Raw genomic sequence first — 25,234 nt, 5'->3', positions numbered from 1 at the left:
ATCCTTTCTCAACTAGTTGACCAACACTCAAAAGATTATGCTTCAAACCTTCAACATAGTAAACATTATCAGTATTGTGGTTACCATCAAAAGATATAGTGCCTCTTCCTTTGATCAAACAAGCTTTATCATCTCCAAATCTTACTAGACCTCCATTGTATTCTTGAAAGGTTAAGAATTTACTCTTATCACCAGTCATGTGATGTGAACATCCTGAATCAATAATCTGTTCATCCTTATCTTCAACTTTAGCTGCTAGGGTCTTCTCTACTAGTTAAATAGTAGGTGCCAGTTGATCTTCTATTATAGCAACAAAATCTCATCCATTGTCTGCCGAATCCTCATCAGAATCATCAGTAACTCCTTCATCAGCATAATAACAAGATTTGTCTCTATTCTTCTTAAATTTGTATTTTTGATAGTCAGGGTTAGGCTTATATGTTCTTTTAGCTTCTTCTCTTAATATTTCATGTCTATCAGACATCTATATGCCATATGACCAATCTTATTATAGTTAAAACATTTAAAGGGTGCTTTACCTTCATACTTACTTCCAATAGGACCTTTAGGCATTTTCCTTGCAAATAGTGCTTCAAGTTCTTCAAATTCTTCATTTTCTCTCCTACTTTCTTCAAGTTCTCTTGCATAGAAGGCTTTCCAATCAGATTTATCAGATAATGATGATGATGTTGCAGTTGATGATGATGCCTTGAAAGCTAGATCTATCTTGATAGTAGTAACAAGATCAAATTCCTCAAGCTCAAAAGCTGAAAGTTTTCCAACCAAAGTGTCTCTAGATACTGATGCATTAGGTATTGTTCTTAATTCATTTATAGCAGTAACTTTCATTTTATATGCTGGTGGCAAAGCTCTTAAGACTTTAGAAACAATCTCATCTTCACTTAAGGTTCCTCCACAACATTGTATACCCAAAACAATTTCATTTACTCTTTCCATAAAAGCAGAAATTCTTTCTTCTTCTTCCATTTTCAGACTTTCATACCTGACTTGGAAGCATTCAAGTTTTGCAATTCTTTACTATGGAATCTCCTTCATTCAATGTTTCCAGTTTGTCCCAAATAGATTTAGCAGTAGATCTATCTGACAATCCCATGACTTGTTGATCTGACAATGCACTCAAATGTGCTTCTCTTGCTTTGCAATCATTTTCCTCATCTTTTCCCAAGGTTGGTGGATTAGGCTGACCGAGAGTAGTAGCAGTATAGCCATTCTTTGTAACCTCCCATATATCATTTCCAATGCAATTCAAGTGTGTCTCCATCCTGATCTTCCATATGCCATAGTTAGTTTCATCAAGTTTTGGATAGTCCTTCCTGAAATAGTTAGAAGACATTGGATCTCCTCAAGCTGTTAAACTTCTGCAAAAAGAGGACTAAGCTCTGATACCAATTGTTAGGTCCCAGAGACAACTGAGAGGGGGGGTGAATCAATTGTCCAATAAATTCAACCAAAATTAACTTAACCAAAACTTAATGCTTAATACCAGTAAACCAAACTTTATGCCGATAGACACTTTTAACAGTTAATTGCAATACCGGTAAAGATTAATTCATGAAATAGAAAGACAATAACATCCACAACACATAACACAAATGTTTGTATGTGGAAACCTTGTAAGGGGAAAAACCATGGTGGGAAGGCTTACCCACAATCAAATGATACTATTGCAGATAGTATGTGTGTACAATATGGATTCTGCACATGCAGAAAGGCCAGCTACCTAGAGCTCACTGCTCAATCACAAAATGAGAGTCACACTGACTACAATTGGATTGTTAAATCCAATAATAATATACTGTACAAAATAACATCTTCATATGCTGGATTGAATACCGGTTAAGTTCTGATTGCCTTCACAAAATCCTTCCTTCAACCTTCAAATGATGTTTGCGTGTATAGCTCTGCTTATTTTTGCATATACCTTATTGCAATCCTTTTCACATTCACAATCTTTTCTTCTTTCCGATCATATAATAAGATCTTACATATATACCATAACTTAAGACCAATTGAATAGGTCGGCTCACTAAAAGATATTACAATAAAATCAATTACAAACAAATCAATATTCGATGCATGATGTCAGCTCAATACATTTACAATAATAATAAATCATTTCCATTACATGTCGTGCTGACTTGGAATAGATAAGTCTATCGGTGCTTATCCTGGACCTATTTTTTGGTAACAACAAATATGCAAACTTGAATAAACAATTAATCAAATTGCCAAAATTAAGTGATCGAATAATGTCTTCGACATAACCAAGTAGTTTCCAAGTCATTCCAAGTGCCGGTAAACAATATAATCTACTGGTGAACCAATTACCGATGACTTGAATAAGTCTCTAACTTGTCGGTGAACATAACCAAAATCTCCAAGTGCTAATAAGTGTTGACAAGCGATGATGAGTGTTGACATCAATGACAAAACCATATGAACATATCCAAAATACCAACAGATGCTCCCCTTGTGGAGTAGCTCCACTCTACACCAATCCTACTTCAAGATTCTCCAATTAGCTCTGGGATTGATGTCTTCCACATTTGCTCAATTGACCTCATGTAGGGGCATAGCCCCTAGTTGATCTCTAAGATAATCAAAAGTAGTCTTAGGCAATGGTTTAGTAAAGATATCCGTTAACTGCTCCTTACTAGATACATGCTCTAGTAACACATCTTTATTGTGCACTTTCTCCCTCGAGAAATAATATTTCAGCTCAATATGCTTGGTTCTAGCATGCAACACTGGGTTGTTTGAAATATTTATTGCACTGGTGTTAGCGCATAAAATCTTTACCGATTCTATGATCTTCAACTTGAATCCTTCCAGAATGTGTTACATCCAGATTGCTTGGGTACAATTCATATATGCTGCAACATATTCAGCTTTAGTACTGGACTGTGATATACATCTCTTCTTCTTGCTGCTCCAAGATACAAGCCTTCCACCAAGAAATAAAGCACCACTGATTATGGTCTTCCTGTCATCAACATTTCTTTCCTAGTCTGCATCTATATAAAACTTCAAATCAAAGTTACCTGCATATGGATACCATAATCCATAATCAATAGTACCTTTCAAAGATTTGAATATCCATTTAGTTGCAATCATGTGTGTCTCCTTTGGGTTCTTCTGAAATCTATCAGCTAATCCAACTGCATGAGCAATATCCGGTTTACTATGAACAACATAATGGAGTTTCCCTATCATTGACCTGTACTCCTTTTTATCAACAGATGTGGCATCATCCTCCTTAGACAGTTTACAACATGTAACCATTGGTGTCCCAATAGGTTTATAGTCTCCCATTCCAAATGTTTTCAATACCTGTTTCACATATTTGGACTGTGTGATAAAAATACCACTCTTCATCTATTGAATTTGCAAGCCTATAAGAATTTTATCTCTCCTACTAGAGACATTTCAAATTCACTTTTCATCTCATTTGCAAAGTCATCACTCATGTCATCATTGCCTCCAAAAATGATATCATCCACAAACACTTCACTAGCCAGTATCTTATCTCCTTTAGTCTTAAGATATATATTATTGTCTTCATTGGTTCTCTGAAAACCTATCTTCATAAGGTGTGAATGTAGTCTTTCATACCATGCTCTTGGTTCTTTCTTCAAACCATATAGTGTCTTATGTAGTTTACACACCATATCCTTTGCATCAATCAAAGCATAACCATCTGGTTGTTCAATGTATACTTCCTCTTCTAGTATTCCATTTAGAAATGCTGACTTCACATCCATCTGATATACTTTGAATCCCCTATATGCTGAAAATGAAAGTAGATTCCTAACACTTTCCACTATAGCACCTAGTGCAAATGTCTTGCCATAGTCTTCTCCTTCTTCCTGTGCATAACCTTTGCATACCAATCTTGCTTTTTTTTTTAGTACTACTCCATCTTCATTCAGTTTATTCCCAAATACCCATTTAGTACCTATCATATTTTTATTCATCGGTCTGGGTACTAGGGTCCATGTATTGTTCTTCTCAATCTGGTCAAGCTCCTCTTCTATAGCCTTGATCCAATGATTATCTCCAAACGCTTCCTTAGCAGTTCTAGGCTTAATAGTTGAGATCATATGAGAATTCTCTCTAATTCTTTTTCTGGTTAACACTCCAACATCTTTATCTCGAATAATCTGGTTAGGATTATGATTGAGTCTTACATACCTTGGAATAACATGATCATTATCTTTAGGTTCTTCTTCCTCACTATCTTCATCTTCTTCTACAAAATCTACCTATTCCGATTGAACCAGTACTACAACATTTACTTCACCAAATTCTGGCTTCATCGGTTCTTGTTCTAAAATCAGAATGTAAGGTTTATCTTCCTTCTTCTCCTCACTGGTTTCTCCTGAAACTTCAGGACACTCATCCACTCAAACATCAACACTTTCAATGATTCTCTTTGTTAGTTTGTTGTAACATTTGTAGGCTTTACTCTTGGTGGAATAACCAAGAAATATGCCTTCATCACTCTTAGCATCAAACTTACCAACATAGTCACCTCTCTTGATAAAACATTTACTACCAAAAAACTTAAAATAACTAACATTAGGTGATCTACCATACCAGTATTCATAAGGAGTTTTATCCTTACCTCTCTTTACCAATATCCGGTTCATAATATATACAGTTGTGCTGATAGCTTCTTTCCATAAATGTTTTGCTACACCTCCTTGTATTAGCACCATTCTAGCTGTTTCAACAACTAACCGATTGTTCCCCTCTGCAATACCATTGTGCTATGGTGTCCTATGTGTAGAAAGTTGCCTCTTAATTCCATTGTCTTCACAAAATATAGTGAATTCCTCTTAAGTAAATTCACCTCCTTGATCAGTTCTCAGACACTTTATCTTCTTACCACTTTCCTTTTTAGCTAAGGCCCTGAATACCTTAAACTTACTTAAGGCTTATGTTTTGTCCTTCAAGAATGTGACCCACATCATTCTTGAGAAATCAACAGTGAAGATCATAACATATCTATCACCTTGAATACTTTTAGTCCTTATTGGTCCACATGGGTCTGTATGAACCAAATCTAACAAATATTGCTGAGAAAGATTTTCTCATAAAAGTTGAGGATGTCATCTTCCCTAACTGACATTCCTTACATAGAGCATTCACTGGTTTGTCCAACTGAGGTAACCCTCTTACTGACTTGGACTTATTGACATTGATAATGTTATCAAAATTTATATGACAAAATCTCTGATGCCAAAGATAACTATCATCTACTTTAGCAATTAAACAGTTGTTGACTTTAGGATTTAGGTGAAACATGTTACCTTTTGTCTGCTTGCTAGTTGCAATCAGTTCACCTTTTCTCCCATAGATTTTGCACATTCCATTCTTCAATTCTAATGGATAACCTCTGTCATTTAGTTGAGCTACACTGAACAGATTGTGCTTTAATCCTTCAACCCAGTAGACATCATCTAAACTACTCTTTCCATTAAGAGAAATGGTTCCCTTTCCTTTTACCATGCAGGGTGAGTCATTTCCAAATCTCACAACTCCTCCATCAAATTCTTCAAAGTAAGAAATTTACTCTGGTCACCGGTCATGTGGTGTGAACAACCACTATCTATAATCCAATTATCAGAACTATCCATGCAAGTAACTAATGCCTTCTGGTCAGATGTCTCCTCTTTAATGGAAACAAAGACAATGTCTTCATTAGCATCTCCCTCAGATTCCTCATCAGCGATTCCACCATCAACGATAATGAGGCAATCTCTTTTTCCTTTTCCTTTGTACTTCTTGTACTTCTCACGCTTATGCTTAATATTGCCATTAGGACAGTTAGCAGCAACATATCCAATCTTGTTACATACAAAACACTTCAAGGGTAATTTACCTCTGGGTAACCACTTAGCCAACAATGCTTCAAGCTTGATCAGATGGTCTTCATCATCAGCTTCTCTACTGGATCTAGACTCATAACTGTGACTGGCATCTCTTCTTTTCCTCATAGGTGGATTAGAAACTGAAGCTCTAAATGCAGATTCAAATTTTTGAGCACTACTATAATAACCATTTAACTCAAATGCAGTAAGTTTACCAATGATGGAGTCAAGAGTTACCTTTGTTTTATCAATAGACTTTAGCTCCTGAATGGCTGCAACTCGGATAGCATAGACTAGTAGAAGGGTTCTCAATACCTTACTAACCACTGTGGTATCCTCCACTTTACCACCAACACTTTTGATCTAACCGACTATCTCCTTGATCCTCTTACCATACTGTTGAATATTCTCACCTACAACTATTTGCATGTCATCAAATTTACCTCTCAGACTCTCTTCTTTTACAATATTCACATGCTCACCACTGCTATAGATATCCTCAAGTTTCTTCCACACATCATAAGCAGTCTCCAGACCATGGACATCAACATACTCTGAATCAGACAAAGAACTAATAATGGCCTCCAATGCATGATTATTCTCTTGTTTCTCTTTCTTTTGATTATCAAACATAATCCCACTAGGTGCAGTATATTTTGTAACAACATGCTCCCAGTATTGACTTCCTAGACTCTTGATATAGATATTAATCCTATCACTCCATATTCTCTAGTTTTCCTTATTAAACTTTGAACCTTCTTTATTCATCATGTTCTTCTAGATCTTTACCTCAAGTTGTTAGGCTTAGACACTAGAGGACTTGAAATGCTCTGATACCAATTGATGATATAATGAATCAATAAGGATTCAGACAACTACTGAGAGGGGGGGATGAATTAGTAGATAGAAAATTGACTTAAATTTTACCAAATTCAAAAACAATCTCACAAGTCAATCACTGAACTAATTAGTTCAAACACTAAGCTACAAACCGCAATAGCATTGACAGTTTACGATTGACTAGCATATCAAAATAACAATGCAACAGCTCTGAAACTCTCAAACCATTTAAACAAAACATCAAAATACTTTACTAGCAATACTAAAAGTACATTTCAGATTATTGTCGGTCATCTTAACATATCTAAGTGGATTTAACAATTCAGAAAATTAACCATATGAAACCATAACCACAAAAACCATTCCCCACTTGATACAATGATTTTTGACATGGAAACCCAAATGGGAAAAACCACGGTGGGGATGAATACCCACAAGTATTCTGAACTCTTATGAAGTTCACCTTGTTAGGTGCCAAGCCTGTTAAAGCTTTACAAAATGTCCTGTTAACAACAGATCCTGTTAGAGACCACTCAGTTAGGGGATTGACTGTAATGCCCTGTTAGAAGTAATACCCTATTAGAAGTAACCATGATAGAGGATTTCAAATCCAAGCTAATGGATCACATGGTTAGAGGATTTAGAAATTACTAAGCCTGTTAAAGCTTACCCAGTTAAGGTATTTAACTATTGTAATTGCTAGAGAACAACATGGGTTTGTTGATTTGGTAAATAACACTACTCTTCTTGATTAGATCATTTTCATGCTCCTATCTGCCTTCACAAATATTTTAGATACTCCTTCTATTTCGGCAATCAATCACACTGACACTTAACCAAAGTTGCCAACACTACAACAAAATAACTCATCAACCTTATAAGCAAAACAATAGGTCGGTAACACATCACAAACCTAAGATCTCATAGAGATTACAAAAAAATCAGTTCAAGTATGATTGTTCCATTACATATCAATCATTGCACATTGTTCAAGACAACCTCAATCGCTCCTTGATCACTGCTTCATCAATTCCTGTAACTCACCATGTGGATTCCATTTCATGCAATGTATTCGCTCATTCCCAAGATAAAACCGGTATCTCTATGCACCAAAAACCACTTGAAACTTATCACATACAACATGTTGTTAAGTCTAATATGGAAAGCTAATGTACTGAGAGGGGAGGGGTGAATCAGTACTTCAAAACTTTTCTTCAATAATAACTTTATTGAAAAACATAAACTGAATACTGCTGAAACATAATATAGAGCTAAAACATATAAATAACATTCATACATGTTTCACTCCATAACACATATATTTTGGTTACATAGAAACTCTTTGTTAGAGAGAAAAACTACGGTGGGGATGGCACTCACAACTTCACTACTGCAATAATAAAGGTTGCTCAGTTAGAGCTACATGTTTAGCTATTTCTGATAGCTTACCCTGTTAGGAGTATCAAGATCTTCAGATCTACCTTGCTAAAGGATTTTACAACACTTATACTAAATGTTGTACCTGGTTAAAGGCTTTACAATTTATAGACTTTGTTACAGTCTTTTACCTTGTTAAAGGTTTCTCTTACAACTCAAAATAATACAATCAAAATCCTTACAAAATATCTGCAACTTCACATCTGAAATGTTATAGCAGATTCTATGTGCTCAATATGAAATTACCTTACTCATAGCATACCTCGGTAATTGATAAATCAACTCGTTAAACCCTTCTATTTACTCTGTTCCTTAACTGTTCTCTAAAATCTTTCTTGGTGACCTCTGAATATCTCTGTCAGTCGCAACAGTCACAACACATTGTGTTTTCTCATGATTTTGCCTTTCAACTTATCTATCACACATGTCTTGCTTCATACATTTTGATCCTCATTTCATGTTGTATAAATAGATCTCTTATGATGGTGATATGTTCATGCTTCGATCTTACAAACATAAATCATCAAATGAATAACCATACAAATTATTTCATTGGATAGATGTCCTCAAAATCATACAAAATCTTAAGGTGCAATTTCCTATGTGATAATGGTTCCCTGTTCCTCGATCTTGTAACATGTTTCCACATATGTGTCTAGGTTCAATGAATCTGGTAACACGTTTCACTTGGTTCATATTAACTCGGTATACCATCTTTTTTGCTCAGTAGACATAGAGCATTACTCAGTAGACAACTTGGTGTATACTAAACTATGTGACTTCTCTCTTCTAAAACCAACTGCTTTAGTGCTTATCGACTGAATATTTCAATAGTATTAACCGACTAGAGTATATAGGATGAATTTGGACATAAAACTAATGACAACTTAGTAAATAGTAACAATCTCCCTTTTTGACATTAGTTTGGTATGTTTGACAAAACTCTTTTCAAAGTCATTACTCAAAAATCTATATACTTACAAAATTTGACTAAACTGACAGTATATACAATTGTCAATAATTAGTATACTCAGATATACTCCCCTTATCAATATATTGTACATAACTCTGATTTTGCATGCAACTTTACTGTTCTGTATTCACTGCTTGGTGTTCACTACTCCCCCTGTCAAAATTACCTGTACATCCGGATACTCTAATTTGCTTGGCATACTTCTTCTTGTATACACTATACTCCCCCTTTTTGACAAACATCAAAACTAGTTACCATTCGGTGGAGGCAATTGATCGAAAATAGATTTGTACTTAGTTCAAGCATCGGTGAGAGCATTGGTAAGGGCACTCTTGACACTGTCCATTAGGGAATTCTGAGATGTAATATCAGCTAATAGTAAAATCAAACCATCTAAAGTGCTTCCCTCTTGTTGAGTGGATAAATAGGTAGCTCGGTTAATCTGCTCTTGGACGGAGGACAAGTGTGGAATGAATAAGGTTTGAAGAGTCATGAAATCCATTCTTATTTTGTGCTCTTCATTCCGAAGTTCCAACTATTGAGCCATGAGAGATTGTAACTTGGTATAGAAATTCTGAATAGAATTGGGCTCGGTGGTCAATTTATTTGAGAGATCGGTGATCTCTTTTTTAATAACTTCAGTTTATTCTTGATATCTTTAATGAATAAAGAAAATGTATAGAGCTTTTGAAATAAATAAAGAATATGTTTGAGTTGAGGGGACAACTCAGCAATGAGTCCGGCTAGCTTAACTTTACCGATAGCAATGGCTTTCTGTACCTCTTCAATTATTTTGGTAGTGAGCTCTTTGTCCTTCAATTTGCTCAGGTATTCAGATGCATCTACTCCAGATGCTTCTATTTTAGTGAGGAGTTCATCCAGTTGAATATGGATGGCTGCATCTTTTGTTATGGTAGCTTCAGGTAGCATTTCTGTTAATAATGCTTTAACCTTCTAAAGTACTCTATTTTTCTTCTTTATAGCCATTTGTCTCTCTTGTTCTGCTTTGGCTTTGCATAGTTCCCCGAATTCAATGAGTGCTTGCCCTTTTAGTTTTGAAATGTCTACATTTGGCAACACAATCAACTTTGATAGATCTAGCTTGAAACTGTGCTTCTTCATTTTATTCTCTTTAGATGATGAGGCTTTCATCGGTTGAACCAATACAATGGCTTGGGAGGCTTGTTCACCCTCGGTAGGTTGCTCGGTAGAGGCAACACTTTTGTCAGTTTCTTTAGCCTCAGATGTAGCCTTTGGTTATTCCTTGCTTGGGGTCTCGGTGGCAACAGTTTCAGTGCTTGTTGGGGCTTGAGAAGTTTGTTCCCCAGTGGTCTGAGAAGTAGCTTCTCCTTTGGTAGACTATTGACCCTCTTTGCCTTGTTCACTGTCCTGAGGTGTCTCGGTTGAAACATGTTGAGTTATCAGAGGATAGGACTTGACTTGTTCCAAAACTGATTCACTTGATACCAGTTTGACATAGGCATTCCCTTCTATCATCTCTTGTTCCTGTACCTTGGTGTCCATGATATCATCATCAAGTTGTATAGTACTAGCAGGATCTTGCTCGGTGATATCAACTATTTCAACTTCACCTTACTCATCAGCACTCTTGATTCAAAAAATTTCTTGCCATTTTTCTTTTGTCTCTTTCTCTACTTCAAGATAAAGGCCATTCATCAGTTTCAAGGCTCTTTGCTTGACTAGGAAGTTTGCCTGGTAGTTTTTCAGATGTTCACTTATCTCATCTACCGACATGTTTGGAAAGAGATGTACCAGACTTCTTTCTCTCGTCTTCTTTTCTGAGTCCATAGCATATTTCCACATGTTATCAATGTGTAAGTACAATGCTTTTGGAAGAGAATTAGTTACTTCCAATGGGACTAATTGGAATTTAAGAAGTGTGCAATTTATAACTTCTTCAATTCACCTCTTTTCTGCATCAGTTCTGGATTCATATTTTACATATCTGAATGCTCCAAATCCACCTTATTGTTTCAGATTTGCACAAAAATTATCAACACTATGTACATCTTTCTTTGTGCTCTTAACAATCTGAAATTTACTTACGTCTTGAGATTCGGTGTCACTTGACTCTTTATTCAAAATGAGTCTCCGAGTAGACTTCTTATAAGTTTTTGTTACCTTAAGCATTGCAACATTTTTCTACTTCTTACTCGATGACATTGCAGATGATCTAGTATTGGGGCGCTTCACTGGAGGATTAGGTGACACCTGTGATGTATCTTGTTTCTTCCTTTTCAAAATTTTGCCTTTTGGCAACTCGGTGCTCAATGTAATTGCTACTTCTTGGGCTTCAGATTCCTCCTCAGTGATGACTTGATCTCTCTTGATAGGAGTGGAGGAAGAACCTTCTCCAAATTTCTCTGTTAATACTTTGATCATTTTGGTTGCTTTCCTTGTAGCCTTAGGAACTACAATGCTCATCTTAACTTTTTCTTTGACCTCTTCATAGGTACCATACCTGATCTCAGTAGCATGCATTGGAAGTGCAAGAAGGGCATCTATTTGCTGTTGTATAATGTCAAAATCAATCTCATAACCCATAGGTGACAAGGATTGAGTTCTTAGTTCTACTACATTGACATAATAGTAGTCGGTGTCCACTTCAAAACATATATTATCCTTGTATTTCTCCACAAACTAGGGTGGTATTTTGTGCCTGTTATGCATCTTTTCCTGAAATTTGCTAAAGTAATCATCCATTATCTCATTGAAGTTATCACCTAGCTGATTGATGAAGTCATTTATTTGATGGGTGATTGGTCGGTGTAGCTCCCAAACTATGTTACCGACTGATGGAAAGAATTTCTGAAAATAGAAAAACATGCATACTAAGAGTGACCCAAACTTTAGTGTTTTTGCTGAGTTTTTCTTCTCTAGCTTCCTTATGGTGTTGAGATTTTCAAAAAGATTTTTCAACAACACTTCGCATAGGTCAATCTTCATACCCTTTTTCACAATTTTGTATGCTAAATCAACAACTGTACATGGTACACTGTTTTCCCTTGCCGACTGAAAGAAATAATAACCTATGACTCTAATTGCAAACTTTATCTTTGCATCTGTAACATTGTTCAATTTCAAACCTCTGCAATTAGATTCAACTCCGGTTAAAGTGATCAATTCTTTCTATGAAATCATTTTTTGAGCTTGGGCATGGTCAAATATAGGGTATTCGGTGATTAAGTGGATGATTTCCTTGGTGATTTTGAATGGTTTCTCCTCTAACCACATAAAGTCATCATGAACTCTGCTCAAAACAAATTTAACCCATTGGGGTTTGAAGACTCATGGGTAGGTTAGGGCTTCGGTCAATCCCTTGACTTTGATATGCTCATATTTGCTATCAATACGTGTCCTTGATCTCAATATGACCTAGTTCCTCAACATGGCACTTAGTGTAGAATCCGACATCCTCAACCAATAGAACCCTATCCAGAATGAGAGAAAATGTTTTTTATTGTTTGGTTCGGATGCTATTTTGGGAGGTAAGGGATATTTCAGTGAGGGCTCTTCAATGGTTTTAACAATAATAGGTTTTTGAATCTTTGGAGCCATTTTAGACTTTGGATAATTACTAACAAAAAAAGCTTAGGGTTTGAAACTTAACTAGCAAACGCTTTCCACTTAGTAAATATAAAGCAGGTATTCTCAACTAATATGATCGGTTAAATTTCTTGAAAAATGCGTTGAGATTGATGAATAAATACCTTGAAATTTGCTCGAGAGGAGTTTGATTGCCTTAGAATCGCTTAGCTCTACTTTCTGAAAACTTGGTAAGTGTAAAATGACCGCGCAAAGGACTTTAAGTACACATTTTACCTTATCGAGCTTTGTACAATTAGGTAAGAAATCATTAAATGCACTCAGTTCCTTTAAACCGATTACCTTCCTTTTTATGATTTTACCGACTAGACAGGCTTCCTGCATTTACCGACTTCTTTGGTACTCCAAAAGACCAGATAAAATTTCAAACTTTCTATTGCATCTTAGCTATGCAAATTTTGGAATTAAGTACATGATAAAATAGGAACTGTTAAGATATAACCTTGAGAGAATGCAGTCCCTTCATACCTTTACCAATTAATTTGAAATAGATGCACCTAACTCAGTAGGTAAGGTGCTTTCTTCATTAGTTGACACATTTTCCTTCTTTTTCCAAATCATCTATAATTTTCTTCTTATTTCCTCAATATCTCCTCTGGGTTGATCTCTGCAATCTTTGGCCAAGTGTCCAACTTTTTGACAATGAAAACATGCCATACTGGGATTTCTCCATGATCTTCGGTTGTTCATTCCAAACCTTATAAAGCAGTTGGCACTTATATATCCATATCTTCCACAACATTGACACCATATCCTTGTATTGTAATCCCATGGTACTGCAGTATACTATCGGTTGATATCTGTGTGAGTTCAGTAACTTCTAGCATTTGCTCGGTGTGAAGACCACATATAGTTTTTCTACTTAAACCAACACTTCTCGGTACTGTGACCATATCTATTGCAGCTTTTGCAAAACCCCTTGAATTTTGCCTTTTGATAATTGCTAACAAACTTAGTCCTACATTGATTAGATGTGTGACCATACTTATTGCAATTGTAAAAATAACCATTAGACCTAGTGACATTCAATTGCTTACCTTTTCTGATTTGGCACATGTTGGCAGTATGTCCTTGTTTTCCATAGTAGTTACAAATAGGCTTCTTTCCTTTGATGTTCTTCTTGTTTCCAGCTTGTTTTGATGATTCTCCTCTCTCGGTGGTGCTGCTCCCTTTCTCAATGGAGTTCTTTCCTTTGTAACCGAGTCTTGCATCTTTGTTGGGTCTTCTTATAGTTAGTTGCTCATCCAACATCCTTGATGCTTCATAACTTTTCTTTAGTGTTTCTTTTGACTTCTTTTCTACTTCAAGTTCATCGGTCAATCTTCATAGTTCAAGTTTCAATGCTTGATTCTCATTTTCCTTTAGATTTACTTCATGATGTGCATAACCCAATTGATCATATATATTTTGTTGAATTTCAGACATCCTTGTGATTTCATCATTCTTTTCAGACACTAATGCTTCAAGCTATCATTTTTTTCTTTCTGTATCTCTTATGTTATCCTCGACTATCCTCAATGCATCAAGATTTTTAGTCATCTGTGTGCTGAAATGCTCATGTTCTCTTTTCATTTCTTTTAGCTGATCAGTCAGTGCTTTGTTCTTTTCTTTGAATACTCCAATTATTTCTTCAGTCTCTTCAGATATACTGTTCTCAGATGATGTCTCAATTTGTTCCACCAGCTCTTGTGAGTTCTGCAAATCATCAGACAATCTTCTTCTAACTTTTAGTGATATTTGCATTTGTTTCTGCATGTCTGCAATCACTTGATTAGCATGATCCAATTCATTTTGAAGATTCACAATTCTCCAGGATTGTTTGTAGCCTTCCATTGATAAGATCTTTCTCTTTAGGCAGTTAAACCCTTTCCCAAGATTGAAGCTCTGATACCAACTGTTAGGTCCAATATGGAAAGTTAATGTACTGAGAGGGGAGGGGTGAATCAGTACTTCAAAACTTTTCTTCAATAATAACTTTACTGAAAAACATAAATTGAATACTGCTAAAACATAATATAAAGCTAAAACATATAAATAAGATTCATACATGTTTCACTCCATAACACATATATTTTGGTTACGCAGAAACTCTTTGTTAGAGAGAAAAATTGTTGTGGGGATGGCACCCACAACTTCACTACTACAATAATAAAGGTTGCTCAGTTAGAGCTACATGTTTAGCTATTTCTGATAGCTTACCCTGTTAGGAGTATCAATATCTTTAGATCTACCTTGCTAAAGGATTTTACAACACTTATACTAAATGTTGTACTTGGTTAAAGGCTTTACAATATATAGACTTTCTTAGAGTCTTTTACCCTGTTAAAGGTTTCTCTTACAACTCAAAATAATACAATCAAAATCTTTACAAAATATCTATAGCTTCACATCTGAAATGTTATAGCAGATTCTATGTGCTCAATATGAAATTACCTTGCTCATAGCATACCTCAGTGATTGATAAATCAACTCGGTAAACCCTTTTGTTTACTCTGTTCCTTAACTATTCTCTAAAATCTTTCTTGATAACCTCTGAATATCTCTGTCAGTTGTAACAGTCACAACACATTGTGCTTTCTCATGATTTTTCCTTTCAACTTATCTATCACACATGTCTTGCTTCATACATTTTGATCCTCATTTCATGTTGTATAAATAGATCTCTTATGATGGTGATTTGTTCATGCTTTGATCTTACAAACATAAATCATCAAATGAATAACCATACAAATTATTTCATTGGATAGATGTCCTCAAAATTATACAAAATCTTAAGGTGCAATTTCCTATGTGATAATGGTTCCCTGTTCCTCGATCTTGTAACATGTTTCCACATATGTGTCCAGGTTCAATGAATCTAGTAACACGTTTCACTCAGTTCATATTAACTCAGTATACCATCTATGCTGCTCGGTAGACATAGAGCATTACTCAGTAGACAGCTCGGTGTATACTAAACTCTGTGACTTCTTTCTTATATAGCTGACTACTTTAGTGCTTATTGACTGAATATTTTGGTAGTATTAACTGACTAGAGTATATAGGATGACTTTGGACATAAAACTAATGACATCTTAGTAAATAGTAACACATGCATATGTGGTATAATCATTACCGATCACCATTTGATGATAAATCAATCAACCGATTCACCGAACTCCATCGGTTAGGGTTTGGCACATCAACAGGTAGGGTTATCGGTTGATCTCACTGCTTCTAAAGTAATATTGGTTTCCTTCCCTTTCTCACCTACGGGTTGCAAAACAACATCATTACTAGTTACAATTGACATCAATCACAACACAATAGGTCATCAATACAATCTTCAATCAAATGCCAACATAGCAGAATGGAGTTGTAGAAAGGAAGAACAAAACTATCTTGGATTCTACTAGAACAATGATGATGGAAGCTAGTCTACCTCATATCTACTAGAGAGAAGCAGTGAGCACAATAGTTTATACATTCAACAAAGTACATATCAAAGGAGAAACTGGTAAGACACCTTATGAATTATGGTTTGGCAATACACCTACAGTTAAGTATTTTAGAATATTTGGTAGTAAATGTTATATCAGGAGAGATGATATCATTGGAAAATTTGATCCTAGATGTGATGAAGGCATATTTCCTAGTTATTCTAATGAAATCAAGGCATATAAATGTTATAACAAAATATTGCAGAGAATTATGGAGAGTGATAATATCAAGGTGAATGACATGAATAAAGGTCAAATCAGAGTTTATGAGAAGGAACCGACGGTGGAAATGATTATATCTGAACTGGTAGAACCTTTACCACAACAAAGTGTTAAACTAGTTACTCTGGTAGTATAAAAAAATTCTATAGTAACTGAAGAACCGGGAAGAGGAATAGAGATTCAGAAGACTCCTAGGTATGTGAGATTGAATCATTCAGAAGATCAAATCATTGGGGATAAGAACAATGGAGTAATGACAAGAAGAAGATTAGCAACTAATGAGGTATATTTAATTTCACAAGTTAAACCAGTATCAGTAATTGAGGCATGTAAAGATGAATATTGGTTGAAAGCTATGAAAGAATAATTAGATCAGATTGAGAAAAATAACGCATGGAATTTGGTTCCCCGACTTGAAAATAAGAATGTTATTGGAACTAAATGGGTTTAGGAATAAATTGAATGAGAATGGTAAAGTTATAAGGAATAAGGCTAGATTGGTTTGTAAAGGATATTCTCAGAAGGAAGGAATTGATTATGGTGAGACTTTTGCACCTGTAGCTAGGATTGAAGCTATGAGATTATTTCTTGCCTATGTTGTTCATAAGAACTATAAGGTTTATCAGATGGATGTTAAGTGCGCATTTTTGAAAGGGGATCTTGATGAGTAAGTTTATATTGAGTAACTTGATGGTTTTTCACTATCAGATGATACAAATATGGTTTGCAGGTTAAGGAAAGCTTTATATGGATTGAAATAGGCACCTAGAGCTTGGTATACAAGGTTGGATAAATATCTTTTGAAGCTTGGTTTTACTAAGGGTAATGTTGATAGTAATTTATTATAAGGTCACTGATGATGATATACTGATTATTGAAGTATTTGTTGATGACATCATTTTTGGATGTGAAGATAAGCTATGCATTGAATTTTTTAAGAACATGGAGAAAGAATTTGAAATGTCTATGATTGGGGAAATGAAATTTTTCTTAGGTTTGCAGATTACTCAGACTGATAAAGGTATTTTCATCTATTAAACTAAGTATGATAGGGAATTGTTGAAGAAATATGGTATGGGAGATTCTAAAGCAGTAAGTACTCCTATGGTTACAAGTAAGAAATTGACAAGAAAAGATGTTTCTGCATCGATAAATCCTACAAGATACAAATCTATGATTGGAGGTCTGTTTTATTTGACTCAGACTTTGCTTGACATAATGAATGATGTTTGTATTGTATCAAGATTTCATAGTGATCCTAGAGAAAATCATGATAGTGCAGTGAAAAGGATTTTTAGATACTTACAAGGTACATCAGAATATGGTTTGTGGTACCCTAAGGATGATGACTTTATATTATGTGCATATACCGATGTTGATTGGGCTGGAGATGTTGATGACTAGAAAAGTACTTCCGGTGGAGCTTTCTTTCTTGGAAAGAAGTTAGTTTCATGGATTAGTAAGAAAAAATCATGTACTTCTTTATCTACAATTGAAGCTGAGTATGTTGTTGCTGCTACTAATTGTACACAGGTTTTATGGATGAAGAAAATGTTGAAGGATATAAAGGTGGATTGTGATGGACCGGTAATTATTCACTATGATAACTCTACTGCTGTTGACATATCAAAGAATCTGGTATTTCATTCTAAGACAAAGAACATATCTATGAAGTACAACTTTTTGAAGGAGAAGGTGGAAGAAAATGAAGTTAGACTGGTTTATGTGAACACTAAAGAACAAATTGCAGATATTTTCACTAAACCTTTTCCTAAGGAATCATTTGAGTACTTTAGAGATAGATTGGGAGTTTCTGCCCCTCCAGTAGAGATTTGATTGATGTGGTTTCGCATCATTTGGGTATGCTTTATCAGAGATATTTTTCATTCTGGCACTGATGTGGGGATGCTACTGCTTAGGAGGACTAGTCAACTTTGTGATTCAGTGGTTTATGTTTTTCCTTTAATATTTTTGTCAGATTTCTAGCATTGATTTCAAAGGGGGAGAGATATTGATATGAAAAAAAACAAAAAAACTTGAGGAGTTGTATACATTAGAGGGAGAGATATATGTAATTCAAAGCTTTACAAAGATATCATTCATAGGGGGAGTTTGGTCTATGTTTCAGAACTTCATTTCTATATCTTTGAGTGGGAGATTGTTGGCTCTTTTCCATTGCGAGAGACTTGTTTGGCATTTCTTGGTACTTAGATGTTTTTCACATCTAGTGCTGCCATCAATGCCAAAGGGGGAGATTGTTGGCCATTTGGATGAATTGATTATGTGTTGCATTTATGTTTTGTCATTGATGTCAATACTAGATGTTTGGATTCTTTACCGACACCCTTCTGGTCTCGGTAGATTGAGTAGTTTCTGGTTGATTTGGATCCCGCATGGTCCAGTAGGCTTCAGTATGATTTGGTTATGGAATTGGCTTATTCCTGATTCTCATGTTCATATTCAATCAATTGGTTTTGGTCTGGTGATCGGATGCTATCATGTTTGATTGGAAGCTTGGCTTGTGGTTCCAACGAGGGTTTCACCGACAGAGCGTTTGATGAAGATATTTGATGATATGCATAAGTGATGTTGGTGCAGCTTCTGGTGGAGTTTTAGGATGCTATTGGTGATCATGTTTGAGACTTGGTGAATGGAGATCATTTCTTTAGTGTGTGGACCTATATTGTGTTTCGGTTGGTCTAGGTTATGGACCGGTTTAATGAAACATGTGGATTGGACCTCTTGATGTGTTTCCGAGATGTCTTATGTGTTTGATATTATTTGTTTGGTCTAAGGCAGACATGTTTTGTAATTATGTAATTGGTTTATTATCTGGTGGCCAACCTAATTATTTATGGTCGAGGGTTTGTATATATAGATGTAAGATCTCATTGTAGATCATCATGGGAATGGGAAATGGATATATAATGTGCGAATAATGTAATATCATTCAGGCAAAGGATTTGATCAATCATTGGAGATCGAATTGGGTTTATGTAAGAGGATTCAGTCCTCCAATATTGAGCTTAATCAGAATTGTACTCAGTTATAAGAGATGTTATCTTTGTAGTTCAAACACTTCTCCGGATTGTAGTCTGAATTTCTATGTAGTCAGTGAGACTCCTTTTGTGATGAGAAGTGCGCTCTAGGTTGTTGGCCTTCTTGCATGTGTAGGCCCCTCAATTTTAATTCACATACTTACTGCAGAATTATTATCTAACTGTGGGTAGGCTTTCCACCCTGGTTTTTCCCTTTACTAGGTTTTCCATGTATAAATCTTGGTGTCATGTGGATGGTATTTATTCTTTGATTATTGTTTATGCTTAATGTGTTTAACTCCTATTTTGGTATTTGGTTTACGCATTTTGGTATTAATGTTTTGGGTTCCAATATTAAAATTTTAATTACTTAAGGTTCTGGTACCCCCCCCCCCCCCTCTCTGTTGTCTTCTAGTTATTTGAACTGTCTAATAGTTTGAGTTTTTGTTTTGGCGTGAAAGCATATATATAAATATTGAGATCAATGATTTAAGGAAGTTGATAGAGGATGCTTGATGAGAGATTTATGATATTGTGAATCTCTATGAGGCAAGAGTTATTCACTCTGAGTGTGATAGAAAATATTGAAGCGATTGAGTGTTGGAGAAAAATCGGTAGAGAAGGTTTAATCGACAAGGGTTAAGGTAGCCGATAAAATTTTACAGAGGTTAGAAGTCTGTTAAACCGATAGTGTCTAAACCGGTAAGAGAGCAACAGAGAGTGAAGGAGAGAAGAGTGAGTTTCTAAGAAGATCCGACAAGGTAGATACTGAGTTGTAGAGGATTCAGATAGTAAGAACAAAAGATCGGTAGAAAAAAGAAGCAGTGTAACATAAAAGAGTTCAACCGACAGAGTGAATAGTTTCTAGATGTTACAAAACTCATTTGTAACCAGGTGTTTGTCATTGTATTGATTTTATATCTCATTATATTTCACTGAGTGGGTTCTTAGTGCAAGGGTTGGTGCTCCTTGAGTTGGTGATTAGAATAGAATAGGGGTTGGTGCTCCTTTGGGTAGGTGCCCATAAATTGCTAGGGGTTGGTGTTCCTTGGGTTGGTGCCCTAAACATTGTAAAACTGTTATTTCAATATGAGGCTGGATTGAAGCAGTAGATCTCCAGTAGCATTTCTCATTGAGGTTTGTCCCACATTGGGTTTTCCTCATATATATGGTGTTATGTGATGTGCTCTTGTGTGTGATTTCTTGTTAGTGTTTTCATTATCCTACCAACTACACACATTGTTTGAAATTGTTTATAATCATTGATTCACCCCCCTCTCAATGATATCTTATGTTCTACAATTGGTATCAAAGCATTAGGTTCCCTATTAATCAAAATCTTTCTCTAGCTTGGGTAGATTATGGTTTAAGAACACAATGGAAAGGAATGAATCCTCCTCCTCCAAAACTCCCATGTTTGATGGTACCAACTATGCCTTTTGGAGAAGAAGAATGGAAACCTATCTGTCCTCCCTAGGTTTTGATGTTTGGATGTCTATGAAGAATGGGTATACTATCCCTAATAATCCTCCTATAGAATAGAATGCTAAGAAGGAGTATGAAAACAATGCCAAGGCCAAGCATGCTATTCTCAATGGACTGTCTGATAATGAGTTTGTTAAGGTTATGCACTGCCCATCCACCAGGAAACTTGGGATAAGTTGAAGAGATTGTTTGAAGGAGATGTCAAGGTTAAGGAGGCTAAACTGCAAACATTAAGAGGGTAGCTTGAAGGCTTGAAGATGAAAGATAAAGAGAAGATTGTTGATTATCTTCACAAAATTGATGAAACGATGAACACTGTTAGAGGACTTGGAAAAGATATAGTTGATTAAGTGATTGTCAAAAAGGTACTTAGATCACTCAAATCCAAGTATGACACAAAGGTCTCTGAAATATAAGAAGCCAAGGATTTGAAAACCTTTTCAATAGATGAGTTATTTGGGTCCCTAACTGCTTATGAGATGAGAACAACCGATGAAGAAACTTCAAAGAAAGAGGTTTCTTTCAACTCCATTAAAAAGGGTAAGGAAGAAATTACACTTGGAGAATCTAGTGAAGACTCAGACATAATGGTAGAAAACTTTGTAAGGAAGATTAAAAGAGGATCTAGTAAATACAAAGGAAAATTACCTCTCAAATGTTTTAACTGTGGTAAAATAGGACACTTTGCTTCAAAATGCCCCTATGGTGAGAAAGTTGGATAGGAGCAACAAAGCACCATCAAACCTTCGGGTAAGGATAACAAGAAGAATGCTTACTGATAAGATAGAAGAAGCCATCAGAAGTAGAACAACTTGTATACTATTGAAGATGATGCCACAGATGAAGAAAGTGCTCAGAAAATGGCTTCTACGAGGATGAAAGAAAAACCAATCTCTTTATGGCACTAGATGAATTAGTTGATGAAGATAATGAAGATGAAGACAATGAAGCTAAAGTGGACCTAGAAGGTGAGGTCATAAGTTCTCTTGAGGAGTTAATTAAAACAAGAAGAGATATCAAGAAGGTTAAGTGTGTTGCTGCTGAAGAACAAGACCATTTGAGGCAATCCCTGGATGAGTCCAAGAAAAAAAATTCTGATTTGAAACTCCATTTGCAAGAGGCCAAGAGGATATGTGAAGTTACATCCTCTGATTTGATAAAGAAAGAGAAGGAGTATAAGAATCTAGAATAAGAAATTGTAAGGCTTAGAAAGGAGCTTGAAAAGAGAAAAGATGAGTTGAAGATGAGAAGCAAGTATGAGGGCAACACTGAAGCCTTGGACAAAATGTTGAGTAATCAGAAGCACTCAAAATATACCAAAGGTTTAGGATTTGAAGAGGGATAGAGTTCAAATAGAAAAGACAAATCCAGCAAGGAGATACAATTTACTTATTCAAGTGAGAGTAAAGAAAAAAAAATCTTTACTGTCAACAAAGCTACCAAGAAGAAGACCTATGCTGAAGCTACAAGAAATCTGCCTGTGAACCGAAAGGCTCAGTCTTTGTACCAGAATGCAAACCATAAAGGAAAGTTCAAGATTGATGAAGAGGGGTTTACTAAAGTCAACAACATGACAGGAGAACATCCGGTGAGACAAATTTTTGCTGGTCCAATGCAACAAGATTGGTATGTACCCAAATTCCATGGTTACTGTTACCAGTGTAATAAGTTTGGTCATGGAATTTATAATTGTAGTTTGTTGCGTAAGCCCCCTACTAGTTTTGAAAGTAGAAATTTGTTTGTTGCACTTTGGGAGATGAATGTCACTTGTTATCAATGTAATGGTTTTGGTCATAATAGTTATGAATGTAGAAGTCAATCAGTATCCTACAATAGTTTTTCAAATTCATCATTCAATGTCAATGTGAAATTCTATCATTGTCAAAATGTTAGCCACATTGCAAAGAATCACAAACTCGGGACTTGTAAGAAAAAGAAGTCAGTACCAGATCAGAAATAGGAGCAGAAAATTGCAACTGATAAGAAGAAGGAAGCCAACCTAGTTTGGGTTGAGAAGGATAAGAATAAATAAGAATCAAGTCTAATTGTGCAGACTACCCTACATGCAAAAAGAATAAATTTATGGGTTGTAGATAGTGGATGTTCCAATCACATGACCAGAGACACAAATAAGCTCATCAAGTTTTATGATTGGAATGGAGGTTCGGTGAGGTTCAGAGACAACTCTTCCATCAAGATAAAAGGAAAAGGTACTCTGAACATAGATGGAAAATTAAAATAACATGATGTATACTATGTGGAAGGAATAAAACATAATTTGCTAAGTGTGAGTCAAATGTGTGATAAAGGATACAAATCCACATTTAACTCTATCAGTTGTCAGATAAGGAAGGATAGTATCAAACAAATGGAAACGTGTACAATCTAAAGGAATGCTTTGAGTCCCAATTCATGATGAGAAAAGTAGATGTGACCTCGTTGTGGCATAGAAGATTAGGCCATATAAACTTTGCTAATCTGGTTAAGGTGAGCAAGAAAGGTTATGTGAGATATATACCACCAATTATCAAACTAACAAGTACTTTTTGTGATGAATGTCTAAGAGGTAAGTAGACTAAGGTAACCTTCAAGATCAAAGAACATAATACCTCAAGGCCCTTAAAATTTATACATACAGATGTGTGTGGTCTAACTAGGACAAAATCTTTAGCCAGTGAGAGATACTTCATGTTGTTTATTAATGATTTCTCAAGAATGACATGGATCACTTTTCTATATGACAAATCACAAGCTTATGAGAGGTTCAAAATCTTTCAGAAGATGGTTGAGAGGGAAAGTGGATGCAAGCTAAAGTGTCTAAGATCAGACTAGGGTGATGAGTTCACATCAAATGAGTTTGTAGACTACTGTGAGAGGCATGGAATCAAAAGATAGTACTCAGCCCCAAGAACACCACAACAAAATGGTGTTGTATAAAGAAAAAACCAAACTATCAAGGAGATGGAAAGAACTATATTGAATGAGGAAAACATATCGGATATGTACTACAAGGAAGAAATACATACTATTGCATATACATTGAACTGGGTTCAACTAAGAACAAATAGAAAAATGACACCTTATGAACTGTGGTATGACCGGAAGCCATTAGTTAAATATTTCAAAATGTTTAGAAGTAAATTCTCCATCAAGAGAGATAAAGATAGTTTAGGTGGTTTTGATTCTAGGACTGATGAATACATCTTCTTAGGTTACTCTACTCACAACAAAGCCTACAAATGCTACAATAAAAGACTGAGAAGAGTAATTGAAAGTGTGTATGTAAGAGTTGATGAAGATTTGCATAAAGGAAAACACATGCATGTAAACTAATATGATGATTCATGTGATGAAGATGAAGTTCAGTCAGAAAATGAATTGAGAGAAGCACCTAGCAAGACCCCTGATAGATATGTGCAGAAAAATCATCTGTAAGAGTAGATTATAGGAAATACAAGTGATGGTGTACAGACAAGAAGAATACTTACCCAAAACAATGAACAAGTTAATTTCTGCCTCATGACTGAAATGGAACCCAAAACATTCAATGAGGCCAACAAAAGTGACAATTGGATGGATGTTATGGAAGAAGAGATGGAGCAAATTCAAAAGAAGAAGACTTGGGAATTAGTTCCTAAACCAGTAGATAAGAATGTCATAGGTACTAAATGGGTCTATCGGAACAAGATGAATGAAGAAGGTAAGATTGTTAGGCATAAAACAAGGTTAGTGTGCAAAGGGTTTTCTCAAGTAGAAGGAATTGATTTTGAAGAAACATTTGCACCGATTGCAAGACTTGAGGCTATTAAAATGTTCTTAGCATTCTCTTCCTTCAAAGGATACAAGGTATACCAAATGGATATCAAGTCTTCTTTCTTGAATGGTGATTTGGAAGAAGAAGTCTACATAGAACAACCGAAAGTTTTTCTTCTACATGATAATGAAACTTTTGTATGAAAATTGAAGAAAGCGTTGTATGGTTTGAAAAAGGCTCCAAGAGCATGGTATTCAAGGTTGGATAAGTATCTTAGGGAGAAAGATTTCAAAAAGGGAAGTGCAGATAGTAATCTATACATCAAATCAGATGGAAATCACTTGATTATTGTTGTTATATATGTGGATGATATAATATTTGGAGGCAACATGGATATCTTATGTAAAGAGTTTGTTGATAAGATGCAATTAGACTTTGAGATGTCAATGCTTGGAGAGTTGTCATATTTTTTTGGTTTGCAAATT

The sequence above is a fragment of the Cryptomeria japonica genome, chromosome 9 (genome assembly GCF_030272615.1).
Source record: "Cryptomeria japonica chromosome 9, Sugi_1.0, whole genome shotgun sequence".
NCBI classification, from domain to species: domain Eukaryota; kingdom Viridiplantae; phylum Streptophyta; class Pinopsida; order Cupressales; family Cupressaceae; genus Cryptomeria; species Cryptomeria japonica.
Note: the sequence above shows the minus strand (reverse complement) of the source record.